At 41.7% G+C, this 27121-nt stretch overlaps 1 pseudogene; it reads right to left on the bottom strand.

The window, feature by feature from the left end:
* Window positions 1-26133, bottom strand: part of LOC107567061 (uncharacterized) — a 52634-nt pseudogene extending 26501 nt beyond the window's left edge.
* Between the last annotated feature and the right edge of the window lie 988 nt (window positions 26134-27121).

Raw genomic sequence — 27121 nt, 5'->3', positions numbered from 1 at the left:
TTGGAATTATTTTTGTTGGCAAAATATAGCGAACACAGGCAATGTGGTGTCTAAAATGTAAGTCTCTTAATGTTAACTTCTTGTTTATTGAACTGTTGTATAAAATCAACATCACATTTGTAATCATGCTGATTTTTGGATATGAGAATGGGAAAGGTGAAGATTTAAACATTGCCATCACAGTTCCAGAGTAATGATATGTCATTAGCTGTGAAATTAGGGAGTGTTTGATACATTTCACCCTTTCTAAAATCATTTGTTCCATTTTCTTCTGATTGAAATTCACATTCTTCTTTTTGTAGGATGTCTCTTAGCTGTTCCAGGTAAAAATTACCTTCTGCAATATTCTTTTGTGGGTCATTTATCTCATTACGCTCTGAACAATGCATGTTGTTCTTTGGAAAATGTAAACATTTAGAGACTCGGATCATGGAATAGTTTTCAGAAGAGGTGGAGAGATTGTGGCAATATGTTGCAACTCGGGAGAAAGACATTTAGAAATTACATTTAGAAGGACCGGAACGGAAAGTAGAAGGGGTGACTCGCGGTCTTTTAGAAAAGAACGCCAAAGCCACTAGAAGGCAAGCCTGCAACCTTTAGCCAAAAAAGCGTAACTGCTAATGCTAACGCTTCCGGTCTGGCAGTATGTGGGAAAGGAGACCAGAGGCCGTTTTTTTAATGGATGTCAGTGGAGGAGAGGCTTCAACTACGCTGAATAAACAGTTTTTTAGAGGAAACAGCTTATCATTTAATGAATCGACAGCCTATCAGCTAATCTCCAACATGTTTTACACTAAAAATAGCTCAATCCAAAAGTATTGTTTAGTGTTTACACCCGAAAATAAATGCAGTTTTATAAGAGAAGTCACTTACTTTTTGCGACATGTGGGATACAGCTTACGGCATTTCTCATTCATTCCTATGGTATCGGTAAATGGCGATTGAGTGTCGCACAACTCTGACTGAAATTCAATGACGTCAAGGCTGAAATGTGATTGCTTATTAACTGGATACAATTACAACACCCATTTCAACACAATTTAATAGATTTTCCGAACATAAATTGGATGAATTGCACAGACATGTAGGCTTTAGAATTCATTTTAGAATTAACTTTACTTGATTCAGTTGGACAGATATTTTTTAAATGTTCCTATTTTATCCATATAGTGCTGGCAGATAGCACCAGAATGAAAGTTTATTGCACCAGCATTTCATAGTAATTAAGCACTCACTGAGAAAAGCAGCATACATGTAAGAATGCCGCAGCTGGTGTTGAAAGTTTCAGTAGTTCATCAGTAATGCCAGACTGAATTACATTCTTAAATAGCCATTTAACATGCGATATAGACCTAACCATGTATCAACTGCTTAGTTTAAAATGTAAAATTCAATGATAAAAGCATGTAAGTAGTGAATTTGAATTTAATGTTGGTTTATTTTCAGGAAAAATGTATGAACACCACACTTGGCTTTATTTAATTGTATTTATTTTTTGATAAGTACAGTAAAGATGAGAAGGAAAACAACACCCAAAACAACAAATAGTGTCTGTCTCATGCATTTAAATAAATAACAGGCTATATAACAATATGGCAAATAATAATTAGGCTTGCATTTAAAGAACTGAATTGAATGTTAATCAATTAATCAGTCAATCAAATTATGAGTTCAAATAATTATGACTAACGTGAAAAAAGTTGTGTGGTGAGAGTTTGTGGTTCTATTACTTGTGGTTTGGCATTTGTGAGTCTAAAAGCATTGATTGATTGATTTACCTATTTTAACGCAAAGTTAACATTATTTATGTCACAGTTGTACATTATAACATAATTATACCATTACGTCTTCTTTGTCAATAAGTTGAATTTGTAAATTCACGTTTACTTTAGTATTAGCCATTAAATGTTTTGCACTTTTGCGACACTCCCTAACTCTGAAGTTGCTAAAGCGGGCAAAAGTGACTGGGTATAATCACCCGATGGCAGGGCCACATTTGTCTGCCAGGTCAGCTCAATGCAAAGTAATAGAATTTTATTGCAGCATTAACAGAGTTATCTGGTTGTTACATTTGTGTAATGAGAGTTCAACGGTGTTGCGAATGTGCCTATTTATTTACAATGTGATTGAATTTATTTACAATGTGATTTTGCAGTTTTGAGTATTGAAGCCAGTCACAGGCATTTCAGTTGAAATCAATGACCAATCCGAGGTGTGTAAGTTATCGGCTGTGAGAATCCGCTTTACATGAGCGCAAATCCTCTTATTATAACAAGCAAATCAGAGACACGATGTAAACAAAAGATCCATGGTGAAGTTTAGTCAGATTCATTGATTACAGCCGTAGTTTTCACACTCAATGAGTTTGCATTGAACTGACAGCTTCAGTTATTATTATAAAGGAAGCGCTCTTTACTCGCAGTCTTCAATTCGCAATTTGAAGAAAAGTTTGGCAACACTTTCTTTGAAGCCCGTATTTATAATACATTATAAGGGTATTCTTAAGGCATTATAATGTATGCATAATGTATTATTAAAAACCTTATAATATGTTGTATCATCTCATGAGTAATCATAACAAGAGTTATGAATATTTACTTATTTATAGTTATAGCATTTAAGAGTATGATGATTTATAACACAATGAACACAATGCATCCACTTAACTTATAATACATTATAATTATGGGAAATATAATCCATTGCAAGTCTCATATCTTGCCATTGTTAACTTGTTACTTTATTTAAAGCAGACAAAGACCACTTATAAATAATAATAATAATAAATAAAAACAATATATTTTTTCTTAAACAGCCATAAGATCAGATATTTGATCAGATGAATGTGTAATATGGCACATTTGCTTTAACCATATTTAATGTAATATCAGTAAGATAGTAAGATATTGTGCAGATTTTAAATAAATACTGTCAAGATATGAGACTTATAATCCGTTATAAATCAAGTGGATTTAAAATGGTGTTCATTGCATGTTATAAATAATCATACTCATAAACGTTATAACCACAAATAAGTATGTTTTATAATTGTTATGATTATTTATTAGATGAAACAACATATTAAATGATTTTTTTAATAATGCATTCATTATAATGCGTTAAGAATAAGAATGTGTTATAAATACACACTTCATAGAAAGTATTAGCAAAAGTTTTTGTTTTTCATGAGACTTTGTGACCTTTCCTACAAAAATATGTACTTTACACTTCAGTTCAGAAAGTGAAAAAATAGATTTTTGTAACGTTATGATATTAATTTGGGGGGGGGAAATCAAAAGCAAAACGTTTGATAAAACTGTTAGGGAGTGGAAATGGTTACTGAGCCAATATAGTGCTCCTCTGCAGCCATCTACTGGTTGTAGTGGTGAATAAAAAAATGATGCCAATAAACAGAAACAAATATCACAATAAGGTTTATTATGCTTTTGGCTTGTATGAATTTGATTTGGATTTGAATTGATTTGACTTTTTCTTAGAATTGCCTGATATAAACTCAAAATTTCTTCATAAATTATTATATTTCTTCATAATTTTATGAATGTGATTTTAATGATTCAAAAAGACTGATTTCCAGGGCATTGTTTTCTTGTATCACGGCGACCTGTAAATGAAACATTTTTGCTATTACATATCATAATTTTATAAACATTCCTATTTGTCCAGCATATGTCATAAGTTATTGTACAGTTGTAAGAACACACTCACGTTTGCCAGCGTTCACATTCCGCATCACTTCCTCTTTAGGAGTTTGAGACCAACTCAATGTCACGTCTGTCAAGCCTCTATCAGCCAGAGCAGATCCCAACTACAAATAACATTCATACTAAACTGTTTAGATCAGAATATGACAAGCCATTCAGATCTTCCTCTCCTCTTTTCTTGTGTCATGTCCCAAACTGTGCTTTTGTAAAATCATGTCTCTTTAAAATGTGAGAATATTGTAAATTTGTTCATGCTGTAAATAGTTTGACCGAATAATCAATAGGTGATCAGCACTCCTGTCAGTGAACCTTTGTATCAAAATATAAAACAGTTCTTTCTTTGCAAACACAACTGCACTGCAGGAGATCAACAGCTGATTTTGTTTTTAATAAATTCAGGTCATAATATTTAACAATGCAATTAGTGTTTGTTTTCTCATCACTTGTTACTTTTTTTCTCACCTGTTTCAGAACGTTTTCTCTCATTGTAGAGTCGGTCAAATCTTTGCTGGAGTGAAACATCAGTTTTACAAATTTACAAATGAAACAGGGACCTAGAAAAATATATTCATATATATATGTAAATTCATAAAAAATCCCAAGAATATGGTTCCCTGGTTCCCTTTCTCTCACGCTATGCATGGGGAAACTCCTGTTTACACTGGTACTGAAGCCTGATTTGTTTACGTTTGTGTAGCTGCACAAACCAATGGCGCTCTAGCCAGAATGGGTGGAGCCGACCTCTATATAAGTTGGCTCGGAGTGCCATTTCATAAGAATATTTTCCTTCAGTGGCGAGGATCCTCTTTGGTGACGCTGGACTACGAAGCCGAAGAAGAAGAAAGAAGCTCAGCCTGCAGCTCGTCGGCGTCAAAGAGCCCCGGCAGAGGAAGAGGCCAGAAGCCTTCCCCTGTGGCTATCCGGCGCAATAAAAGAGCAAATTTCTTAGCGACGTTGTTTCAAATGGCGAGCTGCGAGTGTGGCTCCTGCAGGGAAGCCCTGCATGATGCAGAAGGGCGCAGTGAGTGCATCGCTGTAACAACGTTCGTAGATCGGGAAGAAGGAGGCGGGAACCGGCGAACATTTAAACATAAAACTTTAATAAACAAATGAACAAACACAAAACGAAAGTAAAAGCGGCAGCTCCTCAACCAGCTGAGAGGCTCTTACTCGCGGTGCCATGCGATGGTACTGGACATCTTTGGTGGACAGCCCGACGCTCCTCTTCTGGCCTCCTGGCAAACGGTGCCAACTCCTCCACTCCCTCTTGGACGGCAGCCAACGAGCTCCACCAGCGAGTGCCAATGAGCTCTCTGTCCCTCTGGCGGTCTCCGCTCCTTCCTGCTGCCCGACCTCCTCAGCACCACGATCCCCCTCAGCAACGAGGGCTCTCTGACAATGGTGTCCCTCCTTCCTCCCGGGTTTCGGCACCAATGTAACAGCGTTTGTAGATTGGAAAGAAGGAGGGGGGAACCGGCGAACATTTAAACATGACACTTTAATAAATAAATAAATAAACAAACACAATCTTGAAAGTTAAAGCAGCAGCCCCTCACGGACGTAATGAAACAACAACATAAAATCCAGGCCTGGTCTTCTCTCATCCTTCACTGTCGTTACTCCTCCTTTTATCCTTCCAGAGCTCCTCCATGGGATTCCAGACCAGTGAGTGGCGCAGGTGTCGCTCATTATCATTTACTCCACTGGCTACGCTCTGTTCCCACGGCCCTCTGCCCCACCCCACTCGTCACAGTCGCCTGTCTGGGCAGCGCCCATGCAGAGACTGCACTCTCACTGAGAGCATGAGTCTCGCTCTTCTCCACTCCCTGACCGCCTTCTTCAATGAAGGCAGCCCCGCCCTCGTTTCTCCTCTGTCAGCGAGCTCAGAGAAAGAAACGGTGAGTCGCAGAGCTGAGCAACCGGGTTGTGTACTCTCACGCCGGCATAGAGCCCGCGTGTTCAGTCTCCCCCACCACTTTGATCCACCGATGTGTTTTACATGTAAGGATCAGTGCCCCTCATTACATCGAGCTGCTCAATCCTTCTCGGCGGATTGGAGTAGAATGCTTTCACCAATGATTCTGTATTGCTGACAGCTTCATATTTGTGTGTGCACCACTGAGGCTGCGCTCACTGAGACGGGCTGCTTTCACTGTGAAAGCATGAGTCTGTTCCCGCTTCACTTGCGGATCGCTTTCTTCAACGAAGGTGACCCCTCCCCTCCCATTTCCCCTCTCTCAGCTGCCTCTGAGGAAGAAACTGAGAACTCAAGGGTTGAGCAATCAGGATTGAGTGAGTCACGCCGGCACAGGTGGTGCGTGCTTCATTCTCCACGCTGCTGTTTGATCTGCTAGTGTGTTTTACATGTGAAGATCAGTACCCCTCGTCTGCTTTGAGCGGTTGGATCTTTTTTTAAGCGGTTCAAAGGAGAATGCTGTCACCAATGATTCTATCTGCGCTTACTGAGACAGATCGCTCTCACGATGAGAGCGTGTATCTTGCTCTGCTTCGCTCACAGTTCCCCTTTTTCAATAAAGGCAGCACCACCCCTTCCTGCACTCACGTTCTCCCCTCCCAGTTGCTTTGGAGGATGAAACTGTGAAGTCGTGGGGCTGAGAAATAGGGCTGGAGTGATGTCACGCCGGTATAGGTCCCGCATGCTTCACTCTTCCCGCAACACACTGATCCGCCAGTGTGTTTTACACGCTTGCATCGAGCGGTTTTATCCTTTTAGGTGGATGTAAAGATGCGCGCAGCATAGACTGGGTCATGCCCACGCCAAGGCTGCGCTCACGGGGGCTGACTGCAGAAAGAGTACTGACCTAGCAAAGCACTTTTGAGAGGAAAAGGAAGGATCAATTCTCGCTGAGGCTGGAACTCCCTCTAAAAAAGCTTGCGCTTGCTCTCCATCCCTTCCGTTCAACACTGAGTGATGGAAGTTTTATTCAAGCTGAGCACATCCTTCAAGTTCAGTGCATGCCCAAGCAAACTACTGCTGAGAGCGGACACATACAAAAGAGCATTTCTCCTCTCCTTACTTTCATGAAAGCAAGTTCCCCGCCCTCATACGGCGAACTTCCATTCATAAAATTAGAACCTCTTGCCACCCGGTTCAAGGCTTGGGCACTTCGGTACGGGACAACAAAGCTCATGTTCTTCGGTCCAAAGTACAAATATTGATTGCAAAAGCTACTGTGGAAACGGCACAGAGCAAACTTCCCAGCACTTGAAGTACAAACATTGCTTGCAAAAGGTGCCTTGGAAACGGTACCTCTAGCGAACAGCGAGTCAGGCTTTTCAGCCACTACTTCGTCATGTCGAAAAAGGATGTCGGGCTCAGACCTATTCTAGATCTCAGACTTCTGAATTGCTCACTTATCAGATGGCCATTCAGGATGTTAACTTTGAAACAGATCCTCGCACAGGTTTGTCCCAAAGACTGGTTTCTGACAGAGGATCTGAGAGATGCATACTTTCACATCCACATAACCCCCCGCCACAGACCGTTCTTGAGATTCGCGTTCATGGGATTGACCTATCAGTACACAGTCCTATTTGGACTGTCTCTAGCCTCTTGCACTTTTACTAAGTGCATCGACGTTGCTCTTTCCCCTCTGAGACAGATGGGAATCGGCATTCTCAATCCTCAATGCCAGGATGCAGCATGGCTTCCGGCTCGGCCTAATGGCAGCCGCCTCCTCTGTGATTCCTCTAGGCCTGCTTCATATGCAGTCTCTTCAGCCGACCTCTATATAAGTTGGCTCGGAGTGCCATTTCATAAGAATATTTTCCTTCAGTGGCGAGGATCCTCTTTGGTGACGCTGGACTACGAAGCCGAAGAAGAAGAAAGAAGCTCAGCCTGCAGCTCGTCGGCGTCAAAGAGCCCCGGCAGAGGAAGAGGCCAGAAGCCTTCCCCTGTGGCTATCCGGCGCAATAAAAGAGCAAATTTCTTAGAGACGTTGTTTTAAATGGCGAGCTGCGAGTGTGGGGAAGCCCTGCATGATGCAGAAGGGCGCAGTGAGTGCATCGCTGTAACAACGTTCGTAGATCGGGAAGAAGGAGGCGGGAACCGGCGAACATTTAAACATAAAACTTTAATAAACAAATGAACAAACACAAAACGAAAGTAAAAGCGGCAGCTCCTCAACCAGCTGAGAGGCTCTTACTCGCGGTGCCATGCGATGGTACTGGACATCTTTGGTGGACAGCCCGACGCTCCTCTTCTGGCCTCCTGGCAAACGGTGCCAACTCCTCCACTCCCTCTTGGACGGCAGCCAACGAGCTCCACCAGCGAGTGCCAATGAGCTCTCTGTCCCTCTGGCGGTCTCCGCTCCTTCCTGCTGCCCGACCTCCTCAGCACCACGATCCCCCTCAGCAACGAGGGCTCTCTGACAATGGTGTCCCTCCTTCCTCCCGGGTTTCGGCACCAATGTAACAGCGTTTGTAGATTGGAAAGAAGGAGGGGGGAACCGGCGAACATTTAAACATGACACTTTAATAAATAAATAAATAAACAAACACAATCTTGAAAGTTAAAGCAGCAGCCCCTCACGGACGTAATGAAACAACAACATAAAATCCAGGCCTGGTCTTCTCTCATCCTTCACTGTCGTTACTCCTCCTTTTATCCTTCCAGAGCTCCTCCATGGGATTCCAGACCAGTGAGTGGCGCAGGTGTCGCTCATTATCATTTACTCCACTGGCTACGCTCTGTTCCCACGGCCCTCTGCCCCACCCCACTCGTCACAGTCGCCTGTCTGGGCAGCGCCCATGCAGAGACTGCACTCTCACTGAGAGCATGAGTCTCGCTCTTCTCCACTCCCTGACCGCCTTCTTCAATGAAGGCAGCCCCGCCCTCGTTTCTCCTCTGTCAGCGAGCTCAGAGAAAGAAACGGTGAGTCGCAGAGCTGAGCAACCGGGTTGTGTACTCTCACGCCGGCATAGAGCCCGCGTGTTCAGTCTCCCCCACCACTTTGATCCACCGATGTGTTTTACATGTAAGGATCAGTGCCCCTCATTACATCGAGCTGCTCAATCCTTCTCGGCGGATTGGAGTAGAATGCTTTCACCAATGATTCTGTATTGCTGACAGCTTCATATTTGTGTGTGCACCACTGAGGCTGCGCTCACTGAGACGGGCTGCTTTCACTGTGAAAGCATGAGTCTGTTCCCGCTTCACTTGCGGATCGCTTTCTTCAACGAAGGTGACCCCTCCCCTCCCATTTCCCCTCTCTCAGCTGCCTCTGAGGAAGAAACTGAGAACTCAAGGGTTGAGCAATCAGGATTGAGTGAGTCACGCCGGCACAGGTGGTGCGTGCTTCATTCTCCACGCTGCTGTTTGATCTGCTAGTGTGTTTTACATGTGAAGATCAGTACCCCTCGTCTGCTTTGAGCGGTTGGATCTTTTTTTAAGCGGTTCAAAGGAGAATGCTGTCACCAATGATTCTATCTGCGCTTACTGAGACAGATCGCTCTCACGATGAGAGCGTGTATCTTGCTCTGCTTCGCTCACAGTTCCCCTTTTTCAATAAAGGCAGCACCACCCCTTCCTGCACTCACGTTCTCCCCTCCCAGTTGCTTTGGAGGATGAAACTGTGAAGTCGTGGGGCTGAGAAATAGGGCTGGAGTGATGTCACGCCGGTATAGGTCCCGCATGCTTCACTCTTCCCGCAACACACTGATCCGCCAGTGTGTTTTACACGCTTGCATCGAGCGGTTTTATCCTTTTAGGTGGATGTAAAGATGCGCGCAGCATAGACTGGGTCATGCCCACGCCAAGGCTGCGCTCACGGGGGCTGACTGCAGAAAGAGTACTGACCTAGCAAAGCACTTTTGAGAGGAAAAGGAAGGATCAATTCTCGCTGAGGCTGGAACTCCCTCTAAAAAAGCTTGCGCTTGCTCTCCATCCCTTCCGTTCAACACTGAGTGATGGAAGTTTTATTCAAGCTGAGCACATCCTTCAAGTTCAGTGCATGCCCAAGCAAACTACTGCTGAGAGCGGACACATACAAAAGAGCATTTCTCCTCTCCTTACTTTCATGAAAGCAAGTTCCCCGCCCTCATACGGCGAACTTCCATTCATAAAATTAGAACCTCTTGCCACCCGGTTCAAGGCTTGGGCACTTCGGTACGGGACAACAAAGCTCATGTTCTTCGGTCCAAAGTACAAATATTGATTGCAAAAGCTACTGTGGAAACGGCACAGAGCAAACTTCCCAGCACTTGAAGTACAAACATTGCTTGCAAAAGGTGCCTTGGAAACGGTACCTCTAGCGAACAGCGAGTCAGGCTTTTCAGCCACTACTTCGTCATGTCGAAAAAGGATGTCGGGCTCAGACCTATTCTAGATCTCAGACTTCTGAATTGCTCACTTATCAGATGGCCATTCAGGATGTTAACTTTGAAACAGATCCTCGCACAGGTTTGTCCCAAAGACTGGTTTCTGACAGAGGATCTGAGAGATGCATACTTTCACATCCACATAACCCCCCGCCACAGACCGTTCTTGAGATTCGCGTTCATGGGATTGACCTATCAGTACACAGTCCTATTTGGACTGTCTCTAGCCTCTTGCACTTTTACTAAGTGCATCGACGTTGCTCTTTCCCCTCTGAGACAGATGGGAATCGGCATTCTCAATCCTCAATGCCAGGATGCAGCATGGCTTCCGGCTCGGCCTAATGGCAGCCGCCTCCTCTGTGATTCCTCTAGGCCTGCTTCATATGCAGTCTCTTCAATTTTGGCTCAAAGCCCATGTCCCGTCCCACGCCTGGCGCCTGGGCCGGTTTTACGTCAGGGTGACCCATCGCTGTATCAAAGCTGTGGCCCCTTGGACAACTTCTTGCCTATTCCAACCAGGTGTGCAGTTGGGACTGACCTCCAGGAGGAAGATAGTTATGACGAATGCCTCCAACACTGGTTGGGGGACTCTGTTAGAGGGCTATCCGGCATTCAGCTCCTGGTCAATCTATAAGTGGCGCCTCCATATCAACTGCCTGAAAACCTTCCTGCTAGCCTTAAGGGTGCACCACGTCCTGGTGAGATCGGACAACATAACGGTGGTAGCCTGTATCAACCACCAAGGTGATTTCAGGTCACGTTCCCTTTACAGGATGGCTCAACGCCTCCTACTTTTGGGCACAGAGCAAACTCCTCTAATTCAGAGTGGTTCATGTGCCGGGCAGTCTGAACCTTGGGGCAGACATGCTGTCCACAGGCAATGTAGCTCCGTGAGAATGGACACTATATTCTCAGATGGTTCAGGAAATCTGGTCTGTTTTCGGAAGGGAAGCGGTCAACCTCTTTGCCTCAGAAGACATCTCTCATTGCCCAAATTATTTCTCCATGCAGCGAGATGCGCTGGCCCATGATTTGCCTGAGTGCCTTCCCCCCCGATTGCCCTGCTTCCTCTGGTCATCAGACGGGTCAGGAAAATCGGTTGCTCATTCCTCCTGGTGGCCCCACTTTGGAAGAACCAAACTTGGTTCCCGAGTTAGTGCAGCTGTCAGCAGCTGCCCCATGGCAGATACCATTATGGAGGGACCTTCTCTTGCAGGTGAAAGGCATGATTTGGCACCCCCGGCCTGAGCTGTGGAGACTTCATGTCTGGAGCTTCGACGGGAGTCTATACAGGCATGAAGCCTGGACCCAGTTACTTGTAACGTGTCCTACAACTTTTGTGCGAGAGTTGCTGGACAACGGGTGCGCCCCTTCCACGCTCAATTTTGTGGCAGCTATTGCAGCAAATCATTCCATCAAAGCTGGCCAGTCAATCGGCAGAAACGACTTGGTCTTTAAGTTCTTGAAGGGAGCCCAGAGATTAAATTCTTCTCATCCTGTGCCGACGGGGCCCTTCCCTTTGAGCCGCACGGAATTTTTCTATTTAATCTGCTTATTTCTCCCCAAGGGTGGAAATGATTATATAAACTCAGTTTGGCTCATGTTCTTTAGGGGTCCTTAACCTAGTGCTCCAAGACTGGGCTCGCTCCATTCTGCTGACCTGCGGCCCATGTCGATTAAGACCGCTCTCCTTATGGCATTAGTGTCAGTCAAGCAACTGCGTGACTTGCAGGCACTGTCAATCAGTGCCTCCTGTCTTGATTTTGGGCCTAATGACTGTAAGGTCATCCTCAAGCTAAGACAAGGCTATGTAAAAGTCAGTTTAGAGCCCAGGTAATTACCCTTCTAGTACTTCCCTCTGCAGACGGTGAGAAGGGTCCCAATACACTCTGTCTGGTTAGGGCTCTTAGAGTGTATGTTGAGTGCTCTGGTCTTTTCAGACAAACAGAGCAGCTCTTTGTCTGCTACGGAAGCCGCAGTAAAGGACTGCCGGTTACAAAGCAGACTTTCCCGCTGGATAGTAGATGCTATAGCCTTGGCTTATGTCTCAGAAGGCAGGGTAGAAATAGCTATATCTGCAGTCCTCAGCGGTGCTTGGGAGTCAGTTTGGCTCATGTTCTTTAGGAGTCCTTAAATGTTCAGAGACTGGGCTCGCAGAGCAGGTCATTCTGTATCTGCTCATAGCACGGCATGATTGGATGTGTTCCCCATACACAACGTGAGACAACGTTCGAAAGGGAACACTCCGGTCACTGACGTAACCTTGGTTCCCTGAGATAAGAGGAGTGTTGTGTTGCTTGCTGTGCTTTAAGTAGCACACGAATCGATGACTGCCACTTCAGTCGAATGATTCTGATGAAATGGCGCTCTAAGCTGACTTATATAGAGGTTGGCTCCACCCATTCTGGCGGGCTAGAGCGCCATTGGTTTGTGCAGCTACACAGACGTGAACAAATCAGGCTTCAATACCAGTGTAAACAGGAGTTTCCCCATACACAACACTTGTTCCCTTATCTCAGGAAACCAAGGTTATTTAAGTAACCGGAGCTTTTGCACCCTACAAATGAGCTTGCATTTATTAAAACTTATCCACGCTCCTCACTGCATCATATTGACAAAAATGTGATGATGTGAACACATTATACATTATAAACCAATATATTATAGATATATTATGAACCAATTTTACTGATGTATACCTTCTCCATAGACCTTCACCTCACACAAAGTGAGTATCTTCATGTCTCCAGGAATGATCAGATTCATGTAACGTCCCTCCATCCCATCACACGAATAGCTGTAGGACTCACCTGCTGGAATATCAGGAATAACAGCACATCTACAGACAGAGAAATGTGAGGGATATAAAAATACTGTCATATCCGCATTAATCCTTCACATTTGTGCTTGACATCTCATGCTCTTTCAACCTCAAGTTTCTCACATGGGATTGTTGGTGCCGTTGTTCTCCAAAGAGTTTCCAATACGAATCTCTGCTCCATTTATTAGTTCTGCACAGCAGTCTTTTCTATTAGTAATGACCACTTTACTAACTCTGTAAATATGACGCAGATCCAGCCTCCACCACGGGTAAGTCTCATTAAGGGTTGAGGAGCATTCCGTATACAACTGTTGGAGACCTCGATCAATGGCCTTTTCAGCAAACCAGTCCTCAAATGTTGACGACTGTATAGCAGCTCCAGCTACTGCCAGATTTTCTAAAAAATGTATGAAAAAAATGTCACGACTTGTCTTGATGCACAAAGTTTGCAGCAAAGGGAAATATTTTTGAGGAACCACGACTGGAGGTGAACGGAGTAATTACTGCATCAACTACTATCACCAAACTGAATTGTGAAAATTAAGATTTTGTGTTTCTTTATAGTACGTTTTAAGTATGGCATGTTAGTACATGAATTATATATTAATGTAGAATATTGAATATAATGCTCTACAACAATGAATTACCTGCCAAATACCCATAGACTTCAACCTCACAAAGAGTAAGAATCTTCCAGTCTCCAGGGATATGAATAATCATGTAACGTCCGTCCAATCCATCACATGAGTAGTTGTTGGACTCACCTGCTGGAATATCAGGAATAACAGCACATCTACAGACAGAGAAACATGAGGGATATAAAAATAGTCATATCTGTTTCAGTCCTTCATATTTGTGCTTGACGTCTCGTGTTCTTTCAACCTCAAGTTTCTCACATGGGATTGTTGATACCATTGTTCTCCAAAGAGTTTCCGATGTGAATCTCTGCTCCGTTTATCTGTTCTGCACAGCAGTCTTTTCTGTTAGTGACGACCACTTCACTAACTCGGTAGACATCATGCAGATCCAGCCTCCACCACGGGTTAGTCTCATTAAGGGTTGAGGAGCATCCCGTACGCAACTGTTGGAGACCTCGATTACCATCAATGGCCTTTTCAGCAATCCAATCTGCAGATGTTGACGACTGTATAGAGGCTCCTCCTATTGCCCGATTTCCTGGAAAATTAATAAAAACTGGTCGTGACCCATGTTTATGCACAATTCGAATTAGATTTGAGTGCAACAGTGGAGGAGATGATGGTGAAGCATTTCATTTGTGCACCAACTAGCCTACTGTTACCAAACAGAATTACAGACACAATGACTTTTTGTTTAAATACGTTCTTCACAACTATATACAAAATAATTAGACGTCCCTAGTTATTCATTACATCATTAGTATCAACAACCTGGTGGAAATATGACCAATATCTTCAACAACAACCATTTGGCATAAAAATAAAGTTGACTGTTTATTTGTTTGACAAATGTGGACGGTTTAACATGATAAATCAACAGAAATTTTTTAATTCCCATATTAATATTTTCACCACTTTGTGGTTAGCATTATATGCTCAAGCCCCACATTTATCAGAATCATCTGTACATAAGATGCCAATAAAGCATGAATACTGTCATACTGGTTACAGGGCCGTCGCTAGGAATTCTGGGCCCTGTGCACTGAATTTACAATGGGGCCCCCTCAAAATCACGTTCGGTGGAGGGGGAGGGTTGGTATTAGTTGCAATCAGGGGGATGGACTAGGGTTTAAAATTTTGCCCTGGACAAATCGAGCCAATCCGGCCCACAAATTCCCTCTTGAATGTTTTGATGGGTCATGGGGCCTTCAATTGGAGTAAATAAATTAATACATAAAACAGGACAAAAACGAATACTGATAGATATTACTGAATTCACAACAAATGCAACAAACGTAATAATACATTTTTGACACATAGAAAAGCACTTGACAGAAAAGCATTGATTTTGAGCTAGACTGCTGGAAAGTTAATGCTAATAAATTCTGTCATCATTTCCTCACCCTCATGTTGTTACAAACGACTATCTTCTGTTGAACACAAAAGAAGATTTTGTAGAATGCTACCAAACCATTTTGGTTACCCTTGATTTCTACTGTATAGACAAAAATTTCTTGAATTTCTCAAATTATGTTCCACAGAAGAAAGAAATGTTTGGAATGACGTGATGTTGAGTAAATGATGACAATTTTCATTTTTGGGTGAATCTCCCTTTAAGAACTTTATTATTTGTAAATAATAAACACCTAATTTATATAAGACACTGATATTTATCTTTAATCAGGCCCTTATTTAATTAACATTTTACTTAAATGAAAATTCATTAGAACCTAACATCTAAAAAGAAGTTCTTGTTTAAAATGCAGAGTTTTCCAATATACCTCGTTGTCATGGCTGTTTTCAGCCAGCATCACTACAGAACCTTTAATGTCCTCATATCACACGACTGTATAACAATTCTGTGTCACATCTGAATGGATCAAGCGACTTGCGCTGTTTATCACTTATAAATCGTGGCAGAAGCACGGCGCTGTGCGGGTGACTGATCCTGCTCTGCTTTGATGTGCGGCTGGCGGATGCATCGGGTAGCGCTGATTCACACTTTTGGAGTATTTGCTTTATGTGCCTAATATTGGGGAGGTCTCCCTCGCTTCGGCGATCGGCCCACTACTTGAATGGAATGTCCCGGTGCTCCCGATGGCCATCTATGTAACTTTGCATTTAAAGCAAGTTTCTAAAAAAAGGTAATTATTACATTCAATAAAGTGCTCTACAACAACGAATTACCTGCCAAAGTCCCGTAGACTCCAGCTTCAACAAGACTAAGAGTCTTCCGACTTCCAGGAATATGGACAACCATATAACGTCCCACCATCCCACCGCATGAGAATGTGGCCGTGGCACTGTTTCCAAGAGTAGAAATCACACCACATCTACAGACGGAAAGATAATGTTATCCATTTCTGTTCATCCTTCACTTCAGCCACAGAAATCAAATCAAAAGAAAGAAATCCTCACATGGTGTTGCTATAAATGTCAAGAAAGTTCCCTATGCGAATCACCGCTCCGTTTATCCTGGAACCAAGGCTCGGTCTATTAGTAATGGTGACTCTGTTCACTCTGTATACTTTCAGTAGATCAACTCTCCACCACGGGTTGGTCTGATCATTAGTGTGGGTCCAACTGTTCAACGATCCATCAAGAGCACATTCAGGTCCAGAGCCCGCGTAAGTTGATGACTGACTAGATTTGCCCCTTAGTGCTACATTCTCTGGAAAAATATAATGGATAAAGGTCAATAAGAAGTCATCTACTACTGCAGAAGACTTTTACCAATCTCTATTACTCATCATCCACAACATGTCCACCACAGGGTCAGAAATCAAGGGATAAGGGAGCAAAACAGTTACAGATATTTAAAATGCAAGGGTAAAAAATTATTATTACTTTTTTATTATTTTGGATAACAAACATTTGTTACTTATGCAGTATCTGCTTAAGATCATGGATGATCATTGGGGCTTTATGTCTTAGAGACCTTTTTAGCCTTTTGACATTTGCATATAAATTACAGACCTGGCCCCATATTCTACAGTTATATGGGTGCTAAATTGCCAATGGTTTCCCCCACTATCAAGGAGATGCTAAACAGTTTCACCACTCTCGTCTCCCCATCGAACTTCAAACACATTCCACAGAGAAGTAAATGAACTCCGGTGCCAGGCACCAATGGCCTGGCTGACCAGTAAACTACCCCCATGCTCACAATACACATAACACACACACAAAGACTTTTTCTTTATTTTAGACTACAATTAATCAGTTACAAATGTATCTGGTATATGCATGTGTTGTTTGTACGTTTCCCTATTAGATTAGCTGAGTTACCACTCGTTATTTGTATTTGTATTATATTTGTTAACCTCTAAACGCTCATATTCAGGTGTATGAATGTATCTCTGGTTTAATATCTTCTAGATGTTGCTTTCTTGGTATGAAAATGATCTGCTCTTTATTCCTCAAACAATGATGTACAGTATGTGATTGTGAAATGCATCATACTATTTGTACTATATTTTGGGTAAAACTGCACCAGTCCTCCACACCCAGCCATAAACATACAAATGGGTCATAAAGGGAGACAAGGAAAACTTCTCCCGCTCAAAAATTCACGCCTGATATTGGCTATTCCACCCAAAAGGTGGGTGTGGATAGGAACTATCAAAAGTCATTAACTCAGACTAATCTAGGCTCAGAAACCTTTCTTCTTGAGACGGACACTATCCAAGACTCCTCAAAACTCTCCTCTTGAGTTTGAGTTTCTGGCAGTTTTAATCTTCAAGTAACTTTGTCGATCCGCTGTGGACTTTACTATCTTCAGAAGAACCAGAGGAAAACCTCCAGCTCACTCATAAAGAACTCAAGAACCTCTGTTGTCTTAAAGCATCAGGACTCTTGTTCAGCAACAAAGCCAATGCAAGTAACTGTTTACAACTATTTAGATGCGTGTTTAAGTTTGAGCCCCTTTTTAAGGTGATTTTTGATTCTTTGATGATTCTCATTAGGTTGTGGTTAATTGATGTGAAATACTGCCATTCTTTTACTCTTCTCTCTCTCTTCCTTACTTTCCTTCATTCTGTATATATGTGTTCTTAAATGAAAATTCATTAGAACCTAACATCTAAAAAGAAGTTCTTGTTTAAAATGCAGAGTTTTCCAATATACCTCGTTGTCATGGCTGTTTTCAGCCAGCATCACTACAGAACCTTTAATGTCCTCATATCACACGACTGTATAACAATTCTGTGTCACATCTGAATGGATCAAGCGACTTGCGCTGTTTATCACTTATAAATCGTGGCAGAAGCACGGCGCTGTGCGGGTGACTGATCCTGCTCTGCTTTGATGTGCGGCTGGCGGATGCATCGGGTAGCGCTGATTCACACTTTTGGAGTATTTGCTTTATGTGCCTAATATTGGGGAGGTCTCCCTCGCTTCGGCGATCGGCCCACTACTTGAATGGAATGTCCCGGTGCTCCCGATGGCCATCTATGTAACTTTGCATTTAAAGCAAGTTTCTAAAAAAAGGTAATTATTACATTCAATAAAGTGCTCTACAACAACGAATTACCTGCCAAAGTCCCGTAGACTCCAGCTTCAACAAGACTAAGAGTCTTCCGACTTCCAGGAATATGGACAACCATATAACGTCCCACCATCCCACCGCATGAGAAAGTGGCCGTGGCACCGTCTCCAAGAGTAGAAATCACACCACATCTACAGACAGAAAGATGATCAGTTATCCATTTCTGTTCATCCTTCACTTCAGCCACAGAAATCAAATCAAAAGAAAGAAATCCTCACATGGTGTTGCTATAAATGTCAAGAAAGTTCCCTATGCGAATCACCGCTCCGTTTATCCTGGAACCAAGGCTCGGTCTATTAGTAATGGTGACTCTGTTCACTCTGTATACTTTCAGTAGATCAACTCTCCACCACGGGTTGGTCTGATCATTAGTGTGGGTCCAACTGTTCAACGATCCATCAAGAGCACATTCAGGTCCAGAGCCCGCGTAAGTTGATGACTGACTAGATTTGCCCCTTAGTGCTACATTCTCTGGAAAAATATAATGGATAAAGGTCAATAAGAAGTCATCTACTACTGCAGAAGACTTTTACCAATCTCTATTACTCATCATCCACAACATGTCCACCACAGGGTCAGAAATCAAGGGATAAGGGAGCAAAACAGTTACAGATATTTAAAATGCAAGGGTAAAAAATTATTATTACTTTTTTATTATTTTGGATAACAAACATTTGTTACTTATGCAGTATCTGCTTAAGATCATGGATGATCATTGGGGCTTTATGTCTTAGAGACCTTTTTAGCCTTTTGACATTTGCATATAAATTACAGACCTGGCCCCATATTCTACAGTTATATGGGTGCTAAATTGCCAATGGTTTCCCCCACTATCAAGGAGATGCTAAACAGTTTCACCACTCTCGTCTCCCCATCGAACTTCAAACACATTCCACAGAGAAGTAAATGAACTCCGGTGCCAGGCACCAATGGCCTGGCTGACCAGTAAACTACCCCCATGCTCACAATACACATAACACACACACAAAGACTTTTTCTTTATTTTAGACTACAATTAATCAGTTACAAATGTATCTGGTATATGCATGTGTTGTTTGTACGTTTCCCTATTAGATTAGCTGAGTTACCACTCGTTATTTGTATTTGTATTATATTTGTTAACCTCTAAACGCTCATATTCAGGTGTATGAATGTATCTCTGGTTTAATATCTTCTAGATGTTGCTTTCTTGGTATGAAAATGATCTGCTCTTTATTCCTCAAACAATGATGTACAGTATGTGATTGTGAAATGCATCATACTATTTGTACTATATTTTGGGTAAAACTGCACCAGTCCTCCACACCCAGCCATAAACATACAAATGGGTCATAAAGGGAGACAAGGAAAACTTCTCCCGCTCAAAAATTCACGCCTGATATTGGCTATTCCACCCAAAAGGTGGGTGTGGATAGGAACTATCAAAAGTCATTAACTCAGACTAATCTAGGCTCAGAAACCTTTCTTCTTGAGACGGACACTATCCAAGACTCCTCAAAACTCTCCTCTTGAGTTTGAGTTTCTGGCAGTTTTAATCTTCAAGTAACTTTGTCGATCCGCTGTGGACTTTACTATCTTCAGAAGAACCAGAGGAAAACCTCCAGCTCACTCATAAAGAACTCAAGAACCTCTGTTGTCTTAAAGCATCAGGACTCTTGTTCAGCAACAAAGCCAATGCAAGTAACTGTTTACAACTATTTAGATGCGTGTTTAAGTTTGAGCCCCTTTTTAAGGTGATTTTTGATTCTTTGATGATTCTCATTAGGTTGTGGTTAATTGATGTGAAATACTGCCATTCTTTTACTCTTCTCTCTCTCTTCCTTACTTTCCTTCATTCTGTATATATGTGTTGTAAGAAAAATGATGAGGACGATGAAGATCTCGATGAAGATGTTTATTGCAGCATAGCAGTGACAAAGTACATGTAGTACCTTGGGTTCACCGGAGTCAGAATGAACCACGAACATCCTAAGCTCAAACATTTTATACTCTATTACGTTCATCTTCTCGCTTCATCTTCCCGCATGTAAATTAAGTTTAGTCTTAAATGTAAATTGCGGATTACAATGAAAGTGATAGCCTTCCGTTCCCACATCTTTGGTAGTCTTTCAGGTGGAAACAACCAAATGTTAGGGTGATAGGATTATCTATAATCCCTAGCAATTATATTCAAGTACCCTTTTGGTCAGCAGATGGTTCTTGATGGCCTACTGCCGCTCCCACGCTATAGGTGACGATTGACGAAGTAACGTTCAGGAGATACTATTTACATATTATTGAGATCAGAAAGATCAATGATAATTAAGCTCTTTGTAGAGAAAGGAGAATAGTTTACTTGGAGTGGAAGTTTGGTCGAGGCAGACTATAATTTCTTACAGTGTTTTGCTTAATTTAGTTGTGTGTTAGCTATAGTTTCATTTATTAAATCCCTTATATTCACAATTGATTGTCTCTGTGTGCAGCTCACAATTCGGGGTCACTGAATGTTGATCTTTGTTACATGCTAGTACTGCATAAAGTAGGGAAGCTATTGTTCCTTGGCCAGGAAAATAATCTTTCCTTGAATTGATAAATTATTATATTGTCTGCTCGGTGGACAGACAGATCAAATAATTGTAATATTGATTCTGCTACAGTTAATTCTAGGAATCAATCATGTATATGTATGAAACAGCTTCCTAATCTTTCCTAACTTTTTCTAAACAATGCCTTGCTATGTGACCATCCTTTCCACATGCATAACAGACAAAGCTTTGATGAGGTCTCTCGTTGTATTGACAATGTCTAGCAATGTGACCAGCGTTTCCACATGCATAACAGAGAGTAACACCTTCTGAATTTACTCTTTCTAATCTCTTTGGTCTCTGATGGAAACTGTTAGATAATCTAGAACATTCTCTCCTGCCGAATGCAGCAACTGGATGTCTAGATTCTGCAGCTTTCATTTGACTTCTTGCATTTTGGAAATGATTTGCTCGTATGGTGTATTTACATCTACATGCAGATCAATGGCTTCTCGCATGTGTGAACTACTCTGTGCAATTAATGCAGACTTAAACATGAGATTTTGTTTAGTTGCATTGGGCAAACCACTGTGACAGCTAAACATTTCCCACAACCTGGATGCAAATGGTAGAGGATGTTCTCCAATTTCCATTGTGGACAGACAGATCAAATAATTGTAATATTGATTCTGCTACAGTTAATACAGATCTAATCTAAATATTTATTATTAATTATAACCAGTTATAATTAATTATAAATATTTCCCTTTTGAGATAATTTGCTACACTTAGTATAATTCTAATCTTGGCCTATATATCATGATGGGTTTGGTATGTTATATTATACAAAGAGCAGTATAATCTGACATAAAAACTTTGTAAAGGCTGTTCCTGAAAGGATTGCCTGTTAATAAGAAGATAATTTTCTGACTTTAGTCTATCCAGTATCAGGGAACTATAACTAACAAGCATACTAACTAACTGCATCAGAGCTCTATTACAGCACTACATTTCTAAGTACTTATATATCTGACCGTTTAACAGACACAACAGAACAAAAGTGTTAAAACACTGAAGGATTCTTACCTTCTTGTCCACGTGCCATTTCCTCAATCAATAAAAACCCTGTGGAAAAAAAGTGAAACAACCGGGTTTTGTTGAATCACATTTGAATTTGCATTTTCAATTTAATTCACCTTGATATTGCAGCTAATAATTAAACACATTGTCTGAATGATAATGGAAACATAATGCATTGATCTACGTAATGACCATGTTGGATGAAAACATTGACACATTAATAATACAGATAATTATTAATGTGTGTCACAGTTGGTTTTGGGTTAAATTGGTTCCTGTCATGGGTTTCATTTTTGCCATGTGGTCTTTTTGTTCATGTGTCTTGTTTCTATTGGTTGTCTAGTTGATGTGTCATACTTTCATTGGTTGGTTTTTGTCATGTGACCCTATAGTTTGATATAAGTAGCCCTCGTGTTGCCGTTGTTCCATTGTCTAGTTTTGATGTTGTAACCCTGCTGTCGGAGTTGTTTTTGTCAAGCCATTGTCAAGTAGTGATGGGCAGAGCGAGGCTTCATGAATCACTGAAACAGTTCGGCACATTTGCTTCAACTGTGTGAGGCTTCAAAACAATCTGACACCCGTCTCCACTGTGACACCTAGTGGTCACTTGCACGTGTTGCTCTGCCTTGACTACGATTTACGAATGATAACCTACATGTTGTTTATAGCCCTATTCGCACGGGTTTAGTATTATCTGGGGACCTTGTGTGATTTTGAAATTAGCCCCCACATCTGAATTTCGTGTGGTGCATTCGCACGGGATAAGCGAAGCCTGTGATTTTACTCGAATTTACTGACTTATCTCCCGGATACCCGGATGTCAAGGCTTTGAGAGTCCTGCTCTATGGTCCAGATGGATTTAAAAAAAAGAAACTAATATAGTTTTGTGCGCTGTCATTTACATTTCACCAGGTTAAAATAATATCTCAAGCTTTATACTTGATTTATTTGTAACACATTAACCTCAAAACCTTTTCAGCTTTCTCTTTCTGCAAATTGTATGGTGTAGCGATATGATGACAGCACAGAAAATACTATCAAACACTCCAACGCAGATCCATTCTTCGCGGAAGATGGATAAAAAGGCGCACAGCAAACAAAAACCTCGAAAAATGATATGCGACCTGCCAAATGCTGGCCGAATCACAGAGATGCCGATTCGCACGGGACTAATATTAGCACAGGACCTCGGTGTTCGGCAAAATATGGTAGGTCATTTGCGGGGGAATTTTTACTTTACAAATTACAGACATTGCCGATTCGCACGGGATTAAGATCACAGACAACCTCCGCAATTATTGTGCGAATAGGGCTTATGTTAAACAATAAAGTGTGTCCACATCATTGTAAGAGCAATTACATTTTTTTTCTTTTTTATAGTTGTATATTTTTATTTGATTTGATTTTTTTTTTTAAATGTGTTGAGTTTTTAACGTGTCTGAAAACTACATGATATTGGTTTTGTAACCTTTAAGCTCCTCATTGAGAATAATTATAGGTTATATTGGTCATAAGAAGTGAACATTAATAAAATAAATCAAGCCATGATGTGTCACATTTGTTATATTGTGAGATTTTTATTTTGCCACCTGTTGGTCGAAACACTTGTGAACCACACCGAAGCTTTATTTAGCCATTGTCATGGGACATTGGTGTTTTAAATCACACTTCGGAGCAGTGTTTCGAAATATCTATGCTTTGGGATCTCGACACTGCTTCGAAACGTCAGTTTCGCCTCAGCCATCCCTATTGTCAAGTCAAGCCTGTTGTCAAGTCAAGCCAAGCCTGTTTGGATAATGTTTTGTGTCTTCGTTGTAAATAAACTGCACTTGGGTTCACTACACTCGCCTACAGTTGGACTCATTACAGAAAGCTAGACCACCACAATGAACCCAGCAGTTCATCTCCTGTGCCTTCATCGAGGCAATCACTCCTAGGGTTGAGTATCGAAAATCGATTCCAATTTCAGAATCGGATACTTAAGGTCAGGAATCTGATACTTTTTGTAAAATAAAAATGTCTATTCCGCCTATCAATTCCTGTGCAATTTTTTTTCTTTTTTATAGTTGTATATTTTGATTTGATTTGATTTTATTTTTAAATAATGTGTTGGGTTTTTAACGTGTCTGAAAACTACATGAAATTGGTTTTGTAACCTTTAAGCTCCTCATTGAGAATAATTATAGGTTATATTGGTCATAAGAAGTGAACATTAATAAAATAAATCAAGCCATGATGTGTCACATTTGTTATATTGTGAGATTTTTATTTTGCCGCCTGTTGGTCGAAACACTTGTGAACCACACCGAAGCTTTATTTAGCCATTGTCATGGGACATTGGTGTTTTAAATCACACTTCAGAGCAGTGTTTTCGAAATATCTATGCTTCGGGATCTCGACACTGCTTCGAAACGTCAGTTTCGCCTCAGCCATCCCTATTGTCAAGTCAAGCCTGTTGTCAAGTCAAGCCAAGCCTGTTTGGATAATGTTTTGTGTCTTCGTTGTAAATAAACTGCACTTGGGTTCACTACACTCGCCTACAGTTGGACTCATTACAGAAAGCTAGACCACCACAATGAACCCAGCAGTTCATCTCCTGTGCCTTCATCGAGGCAATCACTCCTAGGGTTGAGTATCGAAAATCGATTCCAATTTCAGAATCGGATACTTAAGGTCAGGAATCTGATACTTTTTGTAAAATAAAAATGTCTATTCCGCCTATCAATTCCTGTGTGCGCATCTTTTCCTTTTTTTCCCATCTGTGAGGACCCGACTCAGAATAGCGAGAAGGGTCCTGGCAGATTGCAATGTGCTCCAGTGTTTGGCTACACTTGCAATCAGTAAGTAACTGCTAGGTATAATATTTGTGATAAGCTAACATGTTGCAAGAGAGGTGTCACCACCAACATGACAAAGCACTTTAATTAAACAGATCGCAAACAGGATTCAAACACCAACATGATCTTTCCTAAATGACAAACTTTTGACGTGTGCGATCACAACAGTGTGATCAACTTTCTGTTCATCCCTGTGTGATTTGAACATTAAAATCTGTGTTCACACCTCCGCTGACCTAAAGAGAGCAGCTGTCATGTATATGTATGAAACGGCTTCACAAAGAGTCTTTTCAACCACACAGTATCATTATTTCTGTGTTACAATCATTCAAATAATCACAGAAGTACGGAGATGAAAGTTTATAGTTTGGATATGAACACTGATATGTAAGGGATGTAAGCGATCAAAATAGAGTAAATTTGTCTTTGAAACATTCATTCAAGAGATTCATTCAAAAACACTGATTCATCCAATAATGAAACAAGTAAATCTTTAGTGAGTCATAGAATCATTCATTCATAAATTACATGTGATTTTCGTAAAAAAAAAACACATGTAATTTATATTTTAAAAAAATAATAAAAAATCCTAAATTGTGCTGCTCTATTTTGCACACAAACAGCTCTTAATCGAGTCCAGTTTTTAAGTAGCCTGCTGATTTTTGTTCATGGTATTCAGTTGCAAATAAATGTTTTGCAAAAAAAGATAAATAAATATTTTTGATATCTAAATGTTTGAATTAATTTTTTAACCACACTGGCATTGAAACTGGGAATAGATAAGAATCGGAATCGATAAGCAGAATCGGAATTGATAAAATTCAAATGATACCCAACCCTAATCACCCCATTGAGGAGTATGTGGAGGACTTTTGTGGTTTGTCTCATCTTGTGGATTTTAACGATGTGACACTTAAGGACGTTTCTTGTTTTGGTTTGAATGAACCCTTACGTTCACGTCTTCCTGGAGGGAAATTCACTGGTCCCTGGCTCAATACATCAACCATGCCTTGCTGCTTAATGGATCCTCATTTACTTTAGGAATTGCGGATGAGGAGCCCTGCAATCCTACAGTACCCACCACACTTGAACATTTTCACGTCCCGACCGTCATGTCTGGTGTTGTACACATCATGCCTGCCAACCCAGGGCCTGCTCACATCATGCCTTTCAGCCCAGAGCCTCTGCACATGAGTCTGCCCCAGAGGTGGCGGCGTCCACTTCTGAAATCTCAGCCTGTCCTGTCATGGCCATGGAAGCCATCTATGAACTCCCTGCTTGTCCTATCACGGCCAAGGAGGCCATCCATGAACTCTCTGCTTGCCCTGTCATAGCCAACAATGCCATCTCTGAACTGTACACCTGTCCTGTTATGGCCACAGAGAACATTGTTAATCTCTCTGTGACTTCTGTTGTGGTTCCGCCTGATCCACCGTGGTGGTTCCCTGCACCATCTGTTCCACTGAACGGGTCATCTGCTCCACCGTGGGGATCTTTGGTCCCATCTGCTCCGCTGTGGTGCTCTTCAGCTCTGCCGGCTCTGCTCTGGCTCCTTGATTCACCGGCTCTGATCTGGTGGTCTTCTGCTCCACCTTAGCTCCCTGATCCACCGGCTTTGTCACTGCTCCATGGCCCAGGTCCTCCATTGTTCCACAGTCCTCCACTGCTCCAAGATCCAGGTCCTCCACTGCTCCACAGTCTGTCACTCATCCACGATCCAGGTCCTCCACTGCTCCATGGCCCAGGTCCTCCGCTATTCCACGTTCCAGGTCCTCCACTGCTCCACAGTCTGCCACTGCTCCATGGTCCAGGTCCTCCACTGTTCCAAGGCCTATGGTCTTCCCCACTACTCTACAGTTCAAGCCTGCCATTCCTCCACAGCCCAGGCCCGACATTGTTTCACGATCCGATCTTGTTCCCCTTCATGGACCTGGCCCTCCTCCCCGCCCCCTGGACCACCTCCACTCCACCACCCTCCTGAACTTTTTGGGTTTTGAGGTTTTGTTTAGAGCAGTAATGACACATCTTTACAATGTGTCAGTGGTTTCATCCAACATGGTCATCAAGCAGAAGAATTCAATCTAAAGTGGGACGAGGACACATTCCTGTGAATGACTACCAGACATTCTGGACAAACACAGTCATAAAGACTGTTAAATCATTTAAATACACAAACGAGCAAAATAAGATTTATAAATCTTATTTAAATAAGATTTGTTTGGTAAAGTAGATCCAAAAAAATGTATAAATAAACTGAGAAAAACAATCCTAGAGATCAAGTAAAAAAAACTAAATCATAATCTACAATCTACACTATCCTTAAAGTTTTGGGGCAGTATTTTATTTAAGAACTTGATACTTTTATTCATCAAGGATGCATTAAATTGATCAAATGTGCCAGTAAAGACATTTACCAGGGCTGCCAACTCTCACACATTCAGTGCAATTTTTCAACTTTTCTCTGGAAGGAATGGATGGAGAAGGGTATTTTGAAGTTTATGAGAATGACACTTTGAAATCATTCAGCCAATTAACCCAAACCTTTGGCCTTAATAAAATGCAATTTTGGAGATATTTACAGTTTAGACATCTATTATGTGGGAATTTTAGGGCAAGTAGTCGAGCTCCAGAAGA

This window comes from Sinocyclocheilus grahami, unplaced genomic scaffold, assembly GCF_001515645.1.
Source record: "Sinocyclocheilus grahami isolate Dianchi unplaced genomic scaffold, SAMN03320097.WGS_v1.1 scaffold1125.1, whole genome shotgun sequence".
NCBI classification, from domain to species: Eukaryota; Metazoa; Chordata; class Actinopteri; order Cypriniformes; family Cyprinidae; genus Sinocyclocheilus; species Sinocyclocheilus grahami.
The sequence above is the reverse complement of the archived record's forward strand: the minus strand, read 5'-3'. Positions and strand labels throughout refer to the sequence as shown.